This window comes from Lynx canadensis, chromosome A2, assembly GCF_007474595.2.
Source record: "Lynx canadensis isolate LIC74 chromosome A2, mLynCan4.pri.v2, whole genome shotgun sequence".
Classification (NCBI taxonomy): domain Eukaryota; kingdom Metazoa; phylum Chordata; class Mammalia; order Carnivora; family Felidae; genus Lynx; species Lynx canadensis.
This window is the reverse complement of record NC_044304.2, coordinates 167,398,024-167,413,537: the sequence shown is the minus strand read 5'-3', so window position 1 is coordinate 167,413,537 and position 15,514 is coordinate 167,398,024. Positions and strand designations below refer to the sequence as shown.

At 51.1% G+C, this 15,514-nt stretch overlaps 1 long non-coding RNA gene across 2 annotated transcripts in view; it reads left to right on the top strand.

Moving 5' to 3' along the window:
• LOC115509434 overlaps window positions 1-15,514 on the top strand; it is a 36,785-nt gene that overhangs the window by 7,387 nt on the left and 13,884 nt on the right. The window contains exons 5-7 of one of the 2 annotated variants that reach the window (XR_003967340.1): window positions 2,333-2,455; window positions 6,994-7,127; window positions 10,483-11,620. This is a non-coding gene — a long non-coding RNA (uncharacterized LOC115509434). Of the gene's footprint in view, window positions 1-2,332; window positions 2,456-6,993; window positions 7,128-10,482; window positions 11,621-15,514 lie in introns of those variants that run through there. The other variant, XR_003967341.1, reaches the window with a different exon arrangement.

Below are 15,514 nucleotides of genomic sequence, written 5' to 3'. Positions count from 1 at the left end.
ACTTGGGAGTTTTCGAGTTTGTGCCACAGCGGCGGCCTTGGGTCTTGCTTTCGCCTGTGGCCCGTCGACTAGGGAAGTCTCCGTCTATCCCACAGTGGATCCACCAGAGATTCTGAGCTGAAGGTACTGGGAGGGCCGCCCTGGGATGGCGGAGTTCCCTCTGGAGGTACCCTGCAGCCACTGTCCCTCCACACCTAACATGTCCCCGCCTGGAAGTCCCCACCAGGACCCTCGATCACACATGACATCTGCACCTGGGCAAACCCACCATCAGCTGCGATTACCCAGCAAGGCCAAAACTTCGCGTGGCCACGGTGCGCCCGGGTGACGCAGTAGGTTAAGCGTCTGACTCTTGATCTCAGCTCGGGCCTTGATCTCAGGGTCATGAGTTCAAGACCTGCGTTGGGTTCCACGCTGGGAGGGAAGCCTACTTAAACAAACAAACGCGTCATAAAAGCAACAACTTCGTGTGGCCCAGGACAGACATCGCTTCCCCTGCTGCAGGAGAGATGGCCACACAGCTGGCACGCGGTCAGCTGCCCGGGCCCTCAGCTGAGTGCCACCCTGCTGAAACCTGCGGTCGGCACCGTGCGACGCCACGTGCTCTAGGCATAAAGTTACTCCCCAAAGCCCTGGCTCATGCGTCTGGTCATCAGCCGTGACTTTGTACCTTAAACGTAGTGACCAGGAAGTGAATGCGCAAGAGGCTGGGGCGCACAGAACGGGAGGCAGGTCCTGTGCCGAGCGGGGCGGGAAGCAAAGCTTCTGATTTCATAACCGGGCTCTGCGTTCATCTGCATTTACCTTTCCTTCTCTTTATCAGAAAGCTCTTTAACATTACGGACTGTGAATTATTCATGTATTTGTTTCTGCTAAAACCTGGACTGCCCCCAAGGCAAAATGGCCTGTCTCTCACGCTTTCCAGCTGCCTTGCATAGATGGCAGTGTTCTGCAGTAAAACGTTCGTGTTGTCACTGACGGGGCAAACGATGTGCACAAATATCCAGGCACGCTTTCCGCTTTCAAAGGAAAATATAATTTAACATGTTTTCTTGTAGTAAAGCGTGGTTCAGAAGCTGACTTGGGTCTAGCCCCACCCACTGGGGTCCTGGTCCCGCCCACTTTGGGCCCCGGCCCCGCCCACCCGGGGGCCTGCCCCGACTCGCTTGGATCCCAGCCCCCTCCATCCATAGCTGAGTGACTTTGGGTGAGTCCTGTGACTTCATCAACTTCACCAGCCAAGCTGGTGAAAGGCCTCTGGGGCTGACGCTCAGGCCTGGCCCAGATGGCTCTTGAGATCTGTATTTTGGTGATTCGAGTATATTGAACAACCCTGGTTATTGTAGACTATTGTTAGTACTAAATATGTGTACTCCAAGGGCATCTCACTAAATCCGTAGGACAAAAAAGAAAGTTTAACAGTAAGCAATATCAAAAGGCCAAGTACTGATAATACACTGTTAACGTTTTCGTGGTACTATTTTTATGCATCATCATCATCATCATTTTAGTCATTTATGAAGGTTAGACGATCCAGAGTGTGTTTGGTAGCCCGTCACCATGTGGGAAACAGGAGGCCGCAACCGTGAATGCTCCAAATTGCCTTGGCCGAGCACCTTGTCCGGGCAAAGCTGAGCAAAAGTATTACATCTCCGAGTGCACTGTGTTTTGGAAAGAAACACAAACTTCTGTTCAAAGTCACCTACAAATAACTAAGCGCTGGAGTGTATAAACACAGCAGCAGAAAGTAAAAGCTATTATTTGTCGAACGTTCAGTCTCCGTCAGGCATTACACCGTGTGCCATGTGGATCCTTCTACGAACGTACTTCTCACAGCAACCCTACGAGGTAAACGCTGTCATCCACCTCTTACAAGTGCAGAAACTGGGGCTTGGAGACTCTGATGGCACGGTTCACAGCTGGTCTGCACACAGCTGGGGTTCAGCTGTGTAGTCACCGTGTGACTTCAAAGTCCTGCGTTTTACCCCTAAGATACATTGCTTCATAATCTGCAGTCAGCCAGGGTTTCATTTCTAGCAACATTGATGAGGCTTTGCCTCAGATATTTCCATTAAAATTTTTTGTTTACTCTGGGAAAAAAATGCTGTAAAACACGCCGATGTTGTAAAGACAATATTGTAAAGAGCACTTCACTTGAGTACTTTCCAATAGTTGAACATCGAGGCAGCCCCTGCTGCAAAGAATGAAGACATTTCACTTGAAATTACACTGGCGCAAGACCATCAAAGTCTCCTTAACATTTTCATTAAATTGAGATACAGATATAGTTAGAGTAGTAAATCTCTTCTGATACAAGGTGTTCATTTAACAGCCAAGGCTCTAAGCAGCAGTGAGCCTGAAGGAAAATCCAGAAACACGCAGGCCTTGTTCAGAGCTCTCCGTGTGCAGCCAGACCCCACAGCAGTCAGCTGTAACTCCAACAAGATCTAAGCAGGTGAGTCCTCCAGCTACCAGAAATGTCTGCAACAGCATGCAATGAGTGTTTGCAAGGGATGGAAAGAACCAGGCTGGGTGTCTGGTCTAGCGGGCTTTATCATTCAGGTGTGGTGAGGCCAACAGACCAGGAGAAAACCGTCAAGTGAAAAGATAGTGTACTAGATCCCAAGAGGAGGGGGCTCAACACGCCATGGGGGCCCCATGAGAAGCACTAAAGCAAATCAAGAGGTGTGGGGTGGGTGGGGGTGAGAGCTTTTACTGTGGTTTCTGCAGGAAGGAGTGGGCGAGGCAGGGTGCATAGGCTTAGGATCGGCTGGTTTGAGTGACATAGGTGGGCTCTGAGAGGTAGGAGCTGCCCCCGGTTGTTGGGACCTTGCTCTGGGGTGGTTAGGGTAGGTGGGTGGTGGCCCAGAGTGTGAGGGCCCAGTAGAGCAGGTGATAGGGGTATGGGCTCCACACTGGTTGGTTTGCATTTGTGAAATGCGCTCACAGGTGGGCAAGTGTTCACTGTCGATGAGGAGTGGCTAACCCTGGGAGGGCAGTCCTCCAGGGTCACGAGGCCCCAGATGTCAAAGTATCAGAACACAGAGGATAAAAGATACGGTTAATACAGAGAACTGAGGCCTCTGGCCAACAACCAGAAGAGGGTGGCATCTTGGAAATGGCCCCTCCAGCCACGGTTGAGCCTTCAGATGAGAACCATCTTGACTGCAAGCTCCTAAGAGACCCTGAGGGAGAACCACCAGGCTAAGCCATTCCCACATTTCTGACTCGCAGACACCGAGATACTAAATGTTCATCGTTTGAAGTCACTAGATGTTGGGGTAATTTGCCAGGCAGCAATACGGCACTGGTACAGATCTGGTCTGTGCAGCGTGAACAAGGCCAGGATCGTGGGTCTGGCACCAGGCAAAGCTGTCAAGCTGGATCCTAGCACTGTCATTTACGGTACTCAGACCCTGATACACAAGCTCTCCAGAGAAGATTCCAGAGCCAATTTCTAGTCAGTTCCAGAGGTTTCCAGATGGAGGTGCTGGTGGGGCTGGAGGGCTGTGTGTCTGTGTCTGCTCTGCTACAAAGACATTCACCTGGTTTGAATTTTCTTAAATGTTTATTCTTGAGAGAGAGAGAGAGAGAGAGAGAGAACAAGCAGGGGAGGGGCAGAGAGAGAGGGAGACACAGAATCCGAAGCAGGCTCCAGGCTCTGAGCTGTCAGCACAGAGCCCAACACGGGGCTCGAACTCACGAGCTGTGAGATCATGACCTGAGCCGAAGTCGGACGCTCAACTGACTGAGCCACCCAGGCGCCCCTGGTTTGAAGGCCAGCGACTGAGAAGGGGCCGTGGTGCCCACGGTGCCCTCTCAACCCAGGGGCTAAGTGAGATGTAGCCACACCTCCAGGCCCGCGCAGGGCCCGGGGCCACCTTGGAGTCACGCGGGCACCCAAGGTCTGAAGCCTTTTCTTTCATGGGAGTCATTTTCAGAACCGCCCCAGTCCTCCTCCACCCCCACTGGTCACAGCGGGGTCTGACAAAGGAGCAGTGGTGTGTTCGTGAACCCTCATCTGTCACACTCATGAAGCCACCCGAGGTCCCCCCGTGCCTGGCTGGGAGCGGGCGCGCGGAGAGAGAGTGCGACGCGATGGGTTGGACCTACTGTAGCTTTTTAAAGTTCTACAGAAAAGACCACGTGGACAAGTCACGGTCACGGTTCGAACCACGCACCAAGCGCCCACACGCGCTGAGCGCTCAGGTTGCCGCGGGCACTCCGTCACCCCCTCTCTGTCATTGTCTTCTCAGACACTCGAGAGTGGTTGGGGGTTTTCTTCCTGGCTCAGAATCCAGGTGAGGAACAGACAGACATCCCATCGGGCTGCCGTGAATCTTCAGTCTCATTTTATCACAAAGGCCGTTTCGAAAAGACGGATCGGACAGCCGGCCAGAGTGCGGGAGGCCCTTCCAGAACCGCCGCGCGTGCCCGCCCGCGTGGTCTTTCCGGTCGCCTCACCTCCCCCACCCCCGTGCCGGACGCTGTTTGCTCGCAAGTCGAGACGTGGCTGCGTGTGCCTCGTGTTGATGTGCTTTTTCCCTTCAAGTAGTGTCAGGGTCTGGAAGAAAAACTGTGCCTTTCTCCCGTGACAGTGTGTGTCCAGCACGAGCAGGGAAGGAAGCCGGCGGCCGAGTGGAGTCCTTCCTCCGGCCGTGGAAGAAGCAGCGCCCGCCTCCGTTCCCCACCCCCCGGAGGCTTTGGGGACCGCGAAGAAAACGCTTTTCATCGTTCAGCTGTGGTTCTGCGCTTCGGGGGAGAAGACGTCCTAGAAGCCCCATTCGAACCTGGCACCTCCCGGTTCCCGGGGCGTCGCCCAGAAAGCTGCCACCGCCGCGACCGGCCTTGCTCCCACCGTTGGGCGGATCCGGCGTGACCTCCCACCCGCTCCCTCTCTGCTCGAGTCACACCTCCGCGGGGCCACCGGCAGGTGCGCCGTCCATCCCGCGGTTCTCCCCCGTCGGCCCCTCGAGCCCCGTTTTGTGCCTGTCCTGGGGCGCGTGAGGTCGTCTGCCACAGAGCCTGGGGACTGTGGGTTCTCCTCAGCGGTGCCCTCTTTCAGGTGCACGGAGCCTCCCCCACCTCCGCGTCCCTGAAAAATGTAGGAAATGCTCTTGACCGGTTCACGAAGTAAGCCAGGGTCCTGCTCGAGGGAGCAACACGTTCCCAACCAGCGGACAACCGGGAGCCGAGCGTCCTTCCCAACAAGGGATTCTATCAGAAGTTCCTCCTGCCCTGACAACCTCATTTAGAAGCAAGACAAACCTTAGCTACAAGCTATTGAATGTCACAGCACGACGCCTTTCAAGTTTGAGGGAGCCTTTGTATCCTTGTGTTACGAACAGAAGTTAATGCAGACCACTCCGTCTTCCAAAAAATCTCATCTCTCCTTCAGGACTTTGCCTCCAGGCAGGAGCTGGGGGCTGGCTAGTGGACTAAACCTAACCTGGTTCTGTATTCGTGAGTTTTTCTAACAGTGGTAAAATACCCACAACATGAAATTCACCATTTTAACCATTTTATTTATTTTATTTTTTAAACACTGATTCACTTAAGTGATCTCTGCACCCGACGTGGGGCTCGAACTCAGGACCCCGAGATCAAGGGTTGCTCGCCCTTCCGACTAAGCCAGCCAAGCGCCTTCCCCTTCATTTTAACCATTTTAAAGTGCGCAGTTCTGTGGCATTAAGTACATCCACACTGACGTGGATCACAGCCATCACTACCACACATCTCCAGAGCGTTCCATCTTCCTAAACTGAAACTCTGCCCCCGTGAAACACTGACTCCCATCCCCTCCCACCCCCCGGTGCTCCCCCTCTACTCTGCTGCTACAAATCTGACAGCTCCAGGACCTCATGTAAGTGGGATCGTGCAATATTTGTCCTCTGTGACTGTTGTATTTCACTCGGCATAACGTCCTCAGGGTTCACCTACGGCGTCACAGGTATCAGGATTTTTTTTTTTTTTTTAGTTTTGAAAATTTGTTTTAATGTTTATTTCTTTTTTTTTTTTTTTTAACGTTTTATTTATTTTTGGGACAGAGAGAGACAGAGCATGAACGGGGGAGGGTCAGAGAGAGAGGGAGACACAGAATCGGAAACAGGCTCCAGGCTCCGAGCCATCAGCCCAGAGCCCGACGCGGGGCTCGAACTCCCGGACCGCGAGATCGTGACCTGGCTGAAGTCGGACGCTCAACCGACTGCGCCACCCAGGCGCCCCTGTTTTAATGTTTATTTCTTAGAGAGAGAGAGAGAGCATGAGCACAGGAGGGGCAGAGAGAGAGGGAGACACAGAATCTGAAGCAGGCTCCAGGCTCCAAGCTGTCAGCACAGAGCCGGACACAGGGCTCGAACTCCCAAACCTCGAAATCATGACCTGAGCCGAAGTCAGACACCCAACCGACTGGGCCACCCAGGCGCCCTCGGATTTCCTTCGTTTTTAAGGCTGGTCATTTTCCAGCGTATGGATGTATCCCATTTAGTTCATCCACTCTTCTGTTGGTGGACGCTGGGTTGCTTCCCTTTTTAGCCGTTGTGAATTTAGCTCCTCTGCCTTCCGGCTGCTGTACTCGATGCAGTTACGACCGTTGGTGTGCAAGTACGTTTGGTCCCTACTTTCAATTCCTTTGCGCATACACCTAGGAGCTGAACACGACTGAACTTTTAAGACAGAATTTCCTCTCCGCTCTGGCAAAATCACAGCCACAAAAGGAGAACGTGGAATCTAGCACGCACCGAAGACAAGGCTGATTTCGTTGCCTTGCCGCCCAGGACGACTTCTCCAAGGATAACCTCCAGGCCGATGGCTCAGGGCAGAGTGAGATTAGGGCGCGGGCGTTGTCCTCCTGAAATCGGAAATTGTGATGGGATTCACAATCCATTTAAGAGCATTCACCCTGGGACTTTGTAATTTAAAAAAACGATAGAATTGACGTGGGATAGAAATTTAAACTTAAACATTTCGAATAACAACTTAATCATATCCTAGAATCTGGGACTGCCACACACCAAACAGAGGATAAGAAATGCAGAGCCATGAACGTGCGTGCAGGGGCTGTGTCGCACCAGAAAGCCAGCATTCTTGGTCCACAAGATGGGAGCTCATCTTTCAAATTAAATTTGGTAAGTAGGTTTATGATTATATTTTTCCCGAGGAAATGTGATTACTTTAAAATATTTAATGTATTTTTGAGGTGCAAAGACTGACATACAGATATTAAATAGATCAATATTAACTAGAACAAAGATTGATAGCCATGGATCTTGTCCAACCGTCTCATTTTACAGATTAAAAAATTTGAACTCAGAGAAGTCAAGAAAATTACCCAAGTAGATGTAATTTCCAATTCTCATTCTTTACATTAATATCATGATGCTGTGTTTATTATCCTAAAATTATCTCCATCGTGTTTCAGAGAGAGGCTTTTCTCTCCCATGTCAGGACTGGGAGGGCATTGAGCAAAGCGCACCCAGGACTGGGCCAAGCAGGCCTCCTGTCGCCCCCGCTCGGGCGTCCTCTTTCCCCTGACAGGACTTCCCAGCCGTTCCTTCCCGGCGCCCTGGGTTTGCCGCGCCGGCTGGGGGGAGGCAGCTGCTGCTTCTCTAGCGGCAGGGCCTGGTATGTGCGGTCTAGGGCCCCTGTCCTGTACTCCAGTCTCCTGTGTCCCCGGCCTCAGCTGCTGATCTGGAAATGAGTGGCAATGAATAACCATTTCTTCATCCGCCCAGGTAACATCGTGGAAAGTTTACAAGTGTCTTACGGGAGAAAATTTTAAACACATGTGAAAGTAGGTGCGCTCGGGTGGCTCAGTCAGTTAAGCGTCCGACTTCGGCTCAGGTCATGATCTCATGGTTCATGAGTTCAAGCCCCCCACTGGGCTCTGTGCTGACAGCTCAGGGCCTGGAGCCTGCTTCCGACTCTGTGTCTCCCTCTCTCTCTGCCCTCCCCTGTTTGCTCTCTCTCTCTCTCTCTCTTTCTCAAAAAATAAATAATAACATCAAAAAAATTAAAGCAAAATTACTTGACTCATCAAATATCCAGGTTAGGGTTTGGATTCCCTGCCTCGTAATTTTTTACTTGGTTTGAGTCAGGATTCAAAGTATGTTCATAGGTTGCAATTTGTTGACATGTTTCTGAAATTTGTTTTAATCTCTAGGTTCCCCCTCTATTTCTCTCTTTTTCGATGATTCATTCCCGAAGACACCAGGTCCTTTGTCCCAGAGAGCCGCACGGCCATACAAAATGCATCCCACTGTGGGGGGGTCACACAAGTCAGATCTGGGGGCCTGGGCAGCTCCAGGGGCCACTGTCGGCAGGCCGCTTCCCCCGGGGGCGCCTCAGGAGGCTGGTCACACTGGTCGCCCTGTTGTCTCGTTAGCCGTCACCCACCAGCGCTGCCGGGTCCCTGACTCCACGAGGCTGTGCCAAGTGGAGCACTTCTGGCTCCCGGATCCCAATCTGCTCCCTCTTTATTTACTAGTGACACATTAGTGACACGCTTCTATCAGGAGGGACTCCCCTCATCGATATTTGGTAACCTGATCCAATAACGAAGGGAAAGGGGGACAAATGCGTCATTGGCTCTTTACCGTTATCCACCAGCACTGAAAATACTGCCCTGGGTCCTGCGCGTTCTCCCAAGGACCAGCTGTGTCTTCAGGATCGGCTGGCCATTGTCCCCGTCCCTTAGAGGCGTGCTCTGAGGGATGGGCAAGGCCTGTCATTCGTGTGGCCCGCACCTGATGGCCCATGCTAACGAGGGGGGTCGGGCCCCAGGGAAGACCCACGGCTTCCTCAGAGGGGTTTGTCCTGGGTCAGGGGAGCTGGAGATTTAAGAATCGGCCATGCCCCGAGTACGGTCGCACTGGCATGCCGGGAGGCTGACACATCCGTGACGACAAGGAAGCGGCATTTGAGACCTGCCCGGACCTCGCCCTGCGTGTCCCCCTTTGGCTCGTTCAGATTTGTGTCCTTTATAAGAAAAGTGTCGTTATAAGTATAGCTCTTTCCTGAGTTTTGTGAGTCTTTCCAGACGTTCTCATTTAGTCCAAATTGTGGAGCCCGAGGGTGGTCTGCAATTTGTAGCCAGCTGGTCAGAAGTGAGGGTAGCCCCTGGGGACCCCAAACTTCCAACTGGCATCCGGAGCAAGCGCAGGTTCGTGAGGGCAGTGCCCTTCACCTTGAGTTTGACTGACTGGGTACCAGTGAAGATTTTTTAAGGTATCGGTGAAAACACAGTTGGTGTGCTTTAAGCCACTGTAGCCACTGTTTTTCTGGACGCTCAGATTGCCCGGCTTTGGCCAAAGGGGCATGTGAGCCCCGGCTCCCACACCCGTCTGGAGTGACTCTTGCCATCTGTGATAGCTTTCGTGATGACAAGACATCCCAGGCTCAACTCAGATGACCCCAGCCCCATTTTTGAAAGAGCCCATCTTAATGTCTTTGACAGAAATGCACTGCAGACCTCACTGCAACCGGAAATGTCTCTCTCTTTTATTCTTCCTTGAAATATTTCAAACACAAGGAGAGAGGGTCTAGCAAGTACCCATGTACACATCACCTAGATTTAAGAAATAGTTCCCGCATTTGTTTCAGACCCTTTTCCCTTGAAATAAATAAATACATACATACATACATACATACAAGTGTCAGGTGTGAGAAGTAAGTCCTCCGACCCAATCAAAGGAGGGACAAGGAGACTCGGAGCACGGGGAGGTGAGCCTTTAATCAACCTTCTTGCGGGAGCGGGTGTCTGATGGACAGGCACACTCGGGGTGGTTACAGCAGACCATTTATCTCCTAGCTCATAAGTCCCTCCCCTGGTTCCTCATTGGCTGATATTACACGGGTCACAGCCTCACCCGGAGATCTCCTGTGCCCACGTAAGGCAAACAGTAGCCTGACTGGAACAAATGAACATTCCCTGAGGTGACACAGAGGCTCCAGGCCTTTGGCGCATGCTGATTGCAAAGTCCTCAAAAAATAAGCTTGTGAAATGGAGAGGGGAGGAAGAACCGGGAAGTGGGGTGTCTAAGGGTTTGGGACTCCGTTGTGGGGGTGGGGCGGGCTCGCTCTACTCCCGACAGGTCGTGAACCAATTCTGACTAGACAACACAGCTTTTATTTGGTATTTCTGAAAATGAATCGTCTCACTTACCTCTCACATCCAGCGTTGTTGAAGTAGTCCTACGTGTCCCGGTGTCCCCCTCTCCCTGCTGCCCCACAGGGAACTCTCTTAAGCTCGATGTGCCTTCCACGGCATCCTGTCTCCCGTGTGTGTGTGGTGTGGCTCGGAACGCTCATTCTTCCGATTCTTTTGGGGTTTTTTTTAAAGTAATATGCGAACATGGTTTTCAAAATCAAATTGCACTGCAAGGCTTTTAACAAAAGTAGGTCTCTTACAACTTAGCAGCAAAAAAAAAAAAAAAAAAAAAAATCACCAGATTAAAAAATTGACCAGAGTTATTTCTCCAAAAGGGACACAAATGGCTCACACAGGTTTATGAGAAGGTGTTCACCATCACTCATCATCGGGGAAACGCAAATCAGAACCACAACGAGATCTCACCTCCCGCCGTTAGGATGGCTGTTATCAGGAAAACAAAAGATAGGTGTTGGCGAGGATGCGGAGAAGAGGGAGGCCTCGTGTGCGGCCGGTGGGAATGTAAATTGGTGCGGCCACCGTGGAAAGCGGCGCGGAGGCTCCTCCAGAAATAGGACTGCCACATGATGCAGCGCTTCCCCCTTCTGGGAATTTAGCCAAATGAAATAAAATCCGGATCTCCCGGAGACGCCTGCACGCCCGCGTTCACAGCAACGTTGTTCACGACAGCCAGGGTGTGGAAGCAACCTGAGTGTCCTTCGGTGGATGAGTGGGGAAAGAGAGCGTGCCGTGTGTCTCTCACAAGGGACGACCCAGCCTTTGAAAAACAGAAGGAAATCTTGCCATTTGTGGCAACGTGGCCGGGCACGAAGGACGTCGTGCGCAGAGAACTAAGCCGGTCGCAGAAGGACAAATACGGCGTGATTCCACCTGCGCGAGGAATCCAGACTGGTCAAACCCATCGAAGGACACAACGGTGTTGTAGGCATTTCTCTGGAAGTGGTCGAAGGTGCTCCTGCAACGTGACGACCGACTACAGCACGCGTGAGCGTGGCAGTCGGCGTGTCTTTGAGAAGCTGTGAAGCGCGACACCGTGTGCTCACGCGGACGACGTCTTCCGTCTCTTCACAGACGCACCGACTGCAGTGAAGTCCGTGTGCGCTGAACGAAACGAAACAAAACAAAACGAAAATCTCATAGAAGCGGAGCGTGGCGCGGTGGTCGCCCAGGGCTGGAGAAAGGGGGGCGCGGGGAGTCACCGAGACAAAGGCGCAGCCGCTCGGCGAGAATAAGTCCTACACAGACCGTACAGCATGACGCCCGGAGTGAACAATCCTCTGTCCTACACTTAAAGCTTGCCAAGAGGGTAGATCTTATAGGCGGTCTTATCCCCCAAAACTAGAATAATTATTATCATCGGTGGTTATTAATTGTTATTAATTATCCTTATTAACAGTGATTGAGTAATAATTGCAATCGTTAATAATGATAGTAACAATATCAATATTATTATTTATATTATTAACCTATCATACATAATCATATGTTACATATCACATTATTTTATATTATATATGTAATACATAATTATATACCATGATCATAAGTGATTATTATTTATTAATAATTATTAATTGATTATTAAAATTATTATTATAACAGGGTGGGAGAAAACTTTTGACGTGATGGGCGGGTATATGCGTCGATCGTGGCGATGGCTTTGTGGGTGTATACTCATCCCCAAGCTCATCAAGTTATCTGCATTAAATATGTACAGCTTTTTGTATATAAAAAATGGTTTTTTTTTAGTGAGGTCTCTACATCCCTCAGTCCTCAGGGGTGACCGCTTCCGATTCTTTCAGTCATTTATCCTGGTTATGTCCCTCCTTATTTCTATGTAATATACACAATCAGCTAGCCCTTGATCTTGACGTCTTCAACACTTGGTTGCGTTCGACGACGTGAGGTTATAGATTGGGATTGCAGCTCGCTGTGCCCCTTCCCTCCCCCACCTCCCCAGTACAGATATATCACAATTTTATTTTTTACCAGTTTTTTTTTTTAAGTTTATATATTTATTTTGAAAGAGAGCAAGTGTGCATGATCAGGGGAAGGGCAGAGAGAGAGGGAGAGAGAGAATCCCAAGCAGGCTCTGCCCTGTCTGTCGGGGCTCAGACTCACCAACCTGTGAGATCATGACCCGAGCCGAAATCAAGAGTGGGCTGCTTAACCAACGGAGCCACCCAGGCGCCCCATCACAATTTGACAGTGTATCCACACTTAGCGTTTTCATCATTATGACTGCGTAAATACTTTTCACTGCCGACCCGAGTTCTATGCTAGTGCTGTCCAACAGAATTTTCTGTGATGAGGGAAATGTTCTATATCTGAGCTGTCTAATACGGAAGGCCCTAGACGTATGTGGCTGTGAGCTTTTGCGACCAATGCAGCTGAGGAAATGAACTGTACTTATTCTAATTAATTAAAATTAAATAGCCACTTGTGTCTCATGGCTATCATCCTGGACAGCACAATAATCTGTACTGTGATTGTGTTTCCCTTCTTGTATAACCTTTTTCCTGAAGTTAATACCTGTGTAATTTGGGGGGCTGGCTCAGTTGGTAAGGCATTCACCTCTTGTTCTCAGCATCGAGAGTTCAAGCCCTTCTTTGGGTATAGAACTTACTCAAAAGAATAACAGTCTAATTTTTTTTAGTGTTTATTTATTTTGAGAGACAGAGAGCAAGAATGGGTGAGAGGGGGAAAGAGAGAGAGAGAGAGAGAGAGAGAGAGAGAGAGAATACCAAGTAGTCTCCATGCTACCAGCTCAGAGCCTGACATGGGGCTGACTTCACAACCCATGCGATCATGACCTGAGCTGAAATAGAGAGGTGGACGCTTAACCCACTGAGCCCCCCAGGCGCCCCAAAATAACTGTCTAATTTTTAATATATTTCTTTTTCTTTGAAATGTCCATTTTTTCACCCCCAGGAGCCCTATAAAATGTCTCCCAGTGTTTCCAATTCTGTCTTTATGCAGTCACACCTGTCAGCCATACTTGTCCGTTACACCTCTGAGATTACACAGCTATTTCTCTGGAAAAGCCGTGATCTCCTGTGACTCGGTTCACCCATTGGGTGGAACACATCTACCAATAGCTTGCTAGAAAAGAATACAAGAGAAGTCGATTTTTTGTGAGATCTTCTTTTTTTTATGTTTATTTTTGAGAGAGAGAGCGCGTGAGTAGGGAAGTGGCAGAGAGAGAGAGGGATAGAGAGGGGGAGATAGGATCCAAAGCAGGCTGCACACTGTCAGCGTAGAGCCCGACGTGGGGCTCGAACCCGTGAACCGTGAGATCATAACCCGAGCCGAGATCAAGAGTCGGACGCTCGACAGACTGAGCCACCCAGGCGCCCCTGGTGAGATCGTGGGTGTCTCTGAAAGCCTTTTTCTATCCTCGCCCGTAAGTAATAGTTTGGTTGGATATAGAGCACTAGATTCATCATCTCGACGATTCTGAGGATTTTGAGGATTTGATGAGGCTCAGACTTCCAATCCTTTGTATATAACTTTGTCCCTCCCTCGACTCCGGAGACGTTCAAGATCTTCATCCCTGATATTCTGAAACTTTACCCCATGTAGGTCTTCTTACATTCATTACTTCCGGGATATCGAATGGGTGCCCTCAACCTCGCGTCTGCCTCGTGTTCCCGTTTGATACGTGGTTCCTGAGCTCGGCCCGCGCCCAGCTCCTGTCTACACACAGGGTCTGGCAGTGACACGAGAAAGCAGGTGCCCGCTCTTGGGAGCTCTCCGGGCCCGGGACACGTCAATGACCTGAGCTCAGAGGAAAACAGGCCAGGCTGGTGTGATGCTGGCAGGAGGCAGGGTGGAGGGCAGCGGCTCAGAAAAGGTCAGGAAAGCCTTTTTGAGGAGGTAACTTGAGGGATGCCAGACTGTTGGCAGGAATCAATCAGGAGGGGATTTGGAACCCGGGGACCAGCCTGGAAGGAAGGCCCTGAGGTCAAAGGAGCCTTTGTGGCACGTTGTGACCCAAAGGAGCGTGGGGGGGCCAGAGCCCGGCGTGGAGAGAATGTTCGGGGAGACAGGCGGGGCGACCCTGGAAGGCCACGACTGAGACAGTAGACTGGCTTCTGCCTCCAAAACGGGAGGCCCTGGAGGACGCCTCTGACCCCGGACAGGAGGGTTTCAAGCAGCCGAGGACAAGATTCGGTTTACGGCTGATGAAGACGCTCACCTGTGTTCTACCAAGTAAGAGCAAGGCTCTCTTGTGTTGTTTTGGTTTTGGTTTTTAAAGGTTTTTTGTTTTTTTTTTTTAAGCTTATTTATTTACCTTGAGAGAGAATGAGAGAGAGCCGAAGGGGCAGAGAGAGAGGGGCAGAGCCCGACCCGGGGCTCCACCTCACGAACCGTGAGGTCATGACGAACTGAAGTCAGATGCTCGCCCACTGGTGCTCCTTGTTTTTGTTTTGAAAGATTTTATTTTTAAGTAATCTCGACACCTAGCCTGGGGTTCAAACTTACAGCCCCGGGTCAAGAGGGCTCCCTCCACCGACAGAGCCAGCCAGGCGCCCCAGAGCAAGTCTTTAAACTATGGGTTGAAAAAGTCAAGGAATTTTGGAACATCATTCGGCCTTAAAGAGGAAGGGGATTCTGACACCGGCTACACCGTGGATAAACCTCGAGGACACCGTGTTAAGTAAAATAAGCCAGTCACAAAAGGACAAATACTGTGTGATTCTACTCGAATGAGGTCCCCACAGCCGTCAAATTCAGAGGCAGAGAGTAGAAGGTGGGCGCCGGGGCTGGGGACGGGGGCAGTTAGGGTCAAATGGGGACAGAACGAATGTGCTCAATACCGCTGAACTGGACGTGTAAAAACGGTCAAGATGGTAAATTTTACGTTGTGTGTATTTTGCCACGGTTAAAAACAATACAAATGGATTTTGAAAAAGTCAAGGAATTTGAAGGGAGTTCTGCCAGTGATCCCCGGAGGGCTCCTAGACAAGCGAGGCGAGCTCCCCTCCCCTACAGCCCGTCTCGGTTTGTTTGCCTCCGGTCGGTCCGCAGAGCCCCTTCCCGCCCCTTCTTTCCCAGCCCTACTCGGAATCCTCCCTCGGGACCAGAGAGGGGCACACCCCCACCGTCCCCACCGGCTCTCCCTGGGGGCACAGCTGAGGGTCCCTGGTTATTTATTGCCTCTCCTTCCTCCTTTTTTATCCCCCTCCCGGTCTTCTGTTCCCTCCTGGGATCCTCCAGGGGCGAGGCTGACGGCGTTCTGAGCCTCTTGGTCCTTGACCTTCTTAGACTCTTGCCAGAGAGGAGAGGGGCACCTCCCAGGGAGAAGAGGGACCCGATGAGGCCCTGGCCCAACTGCTTTCGAGG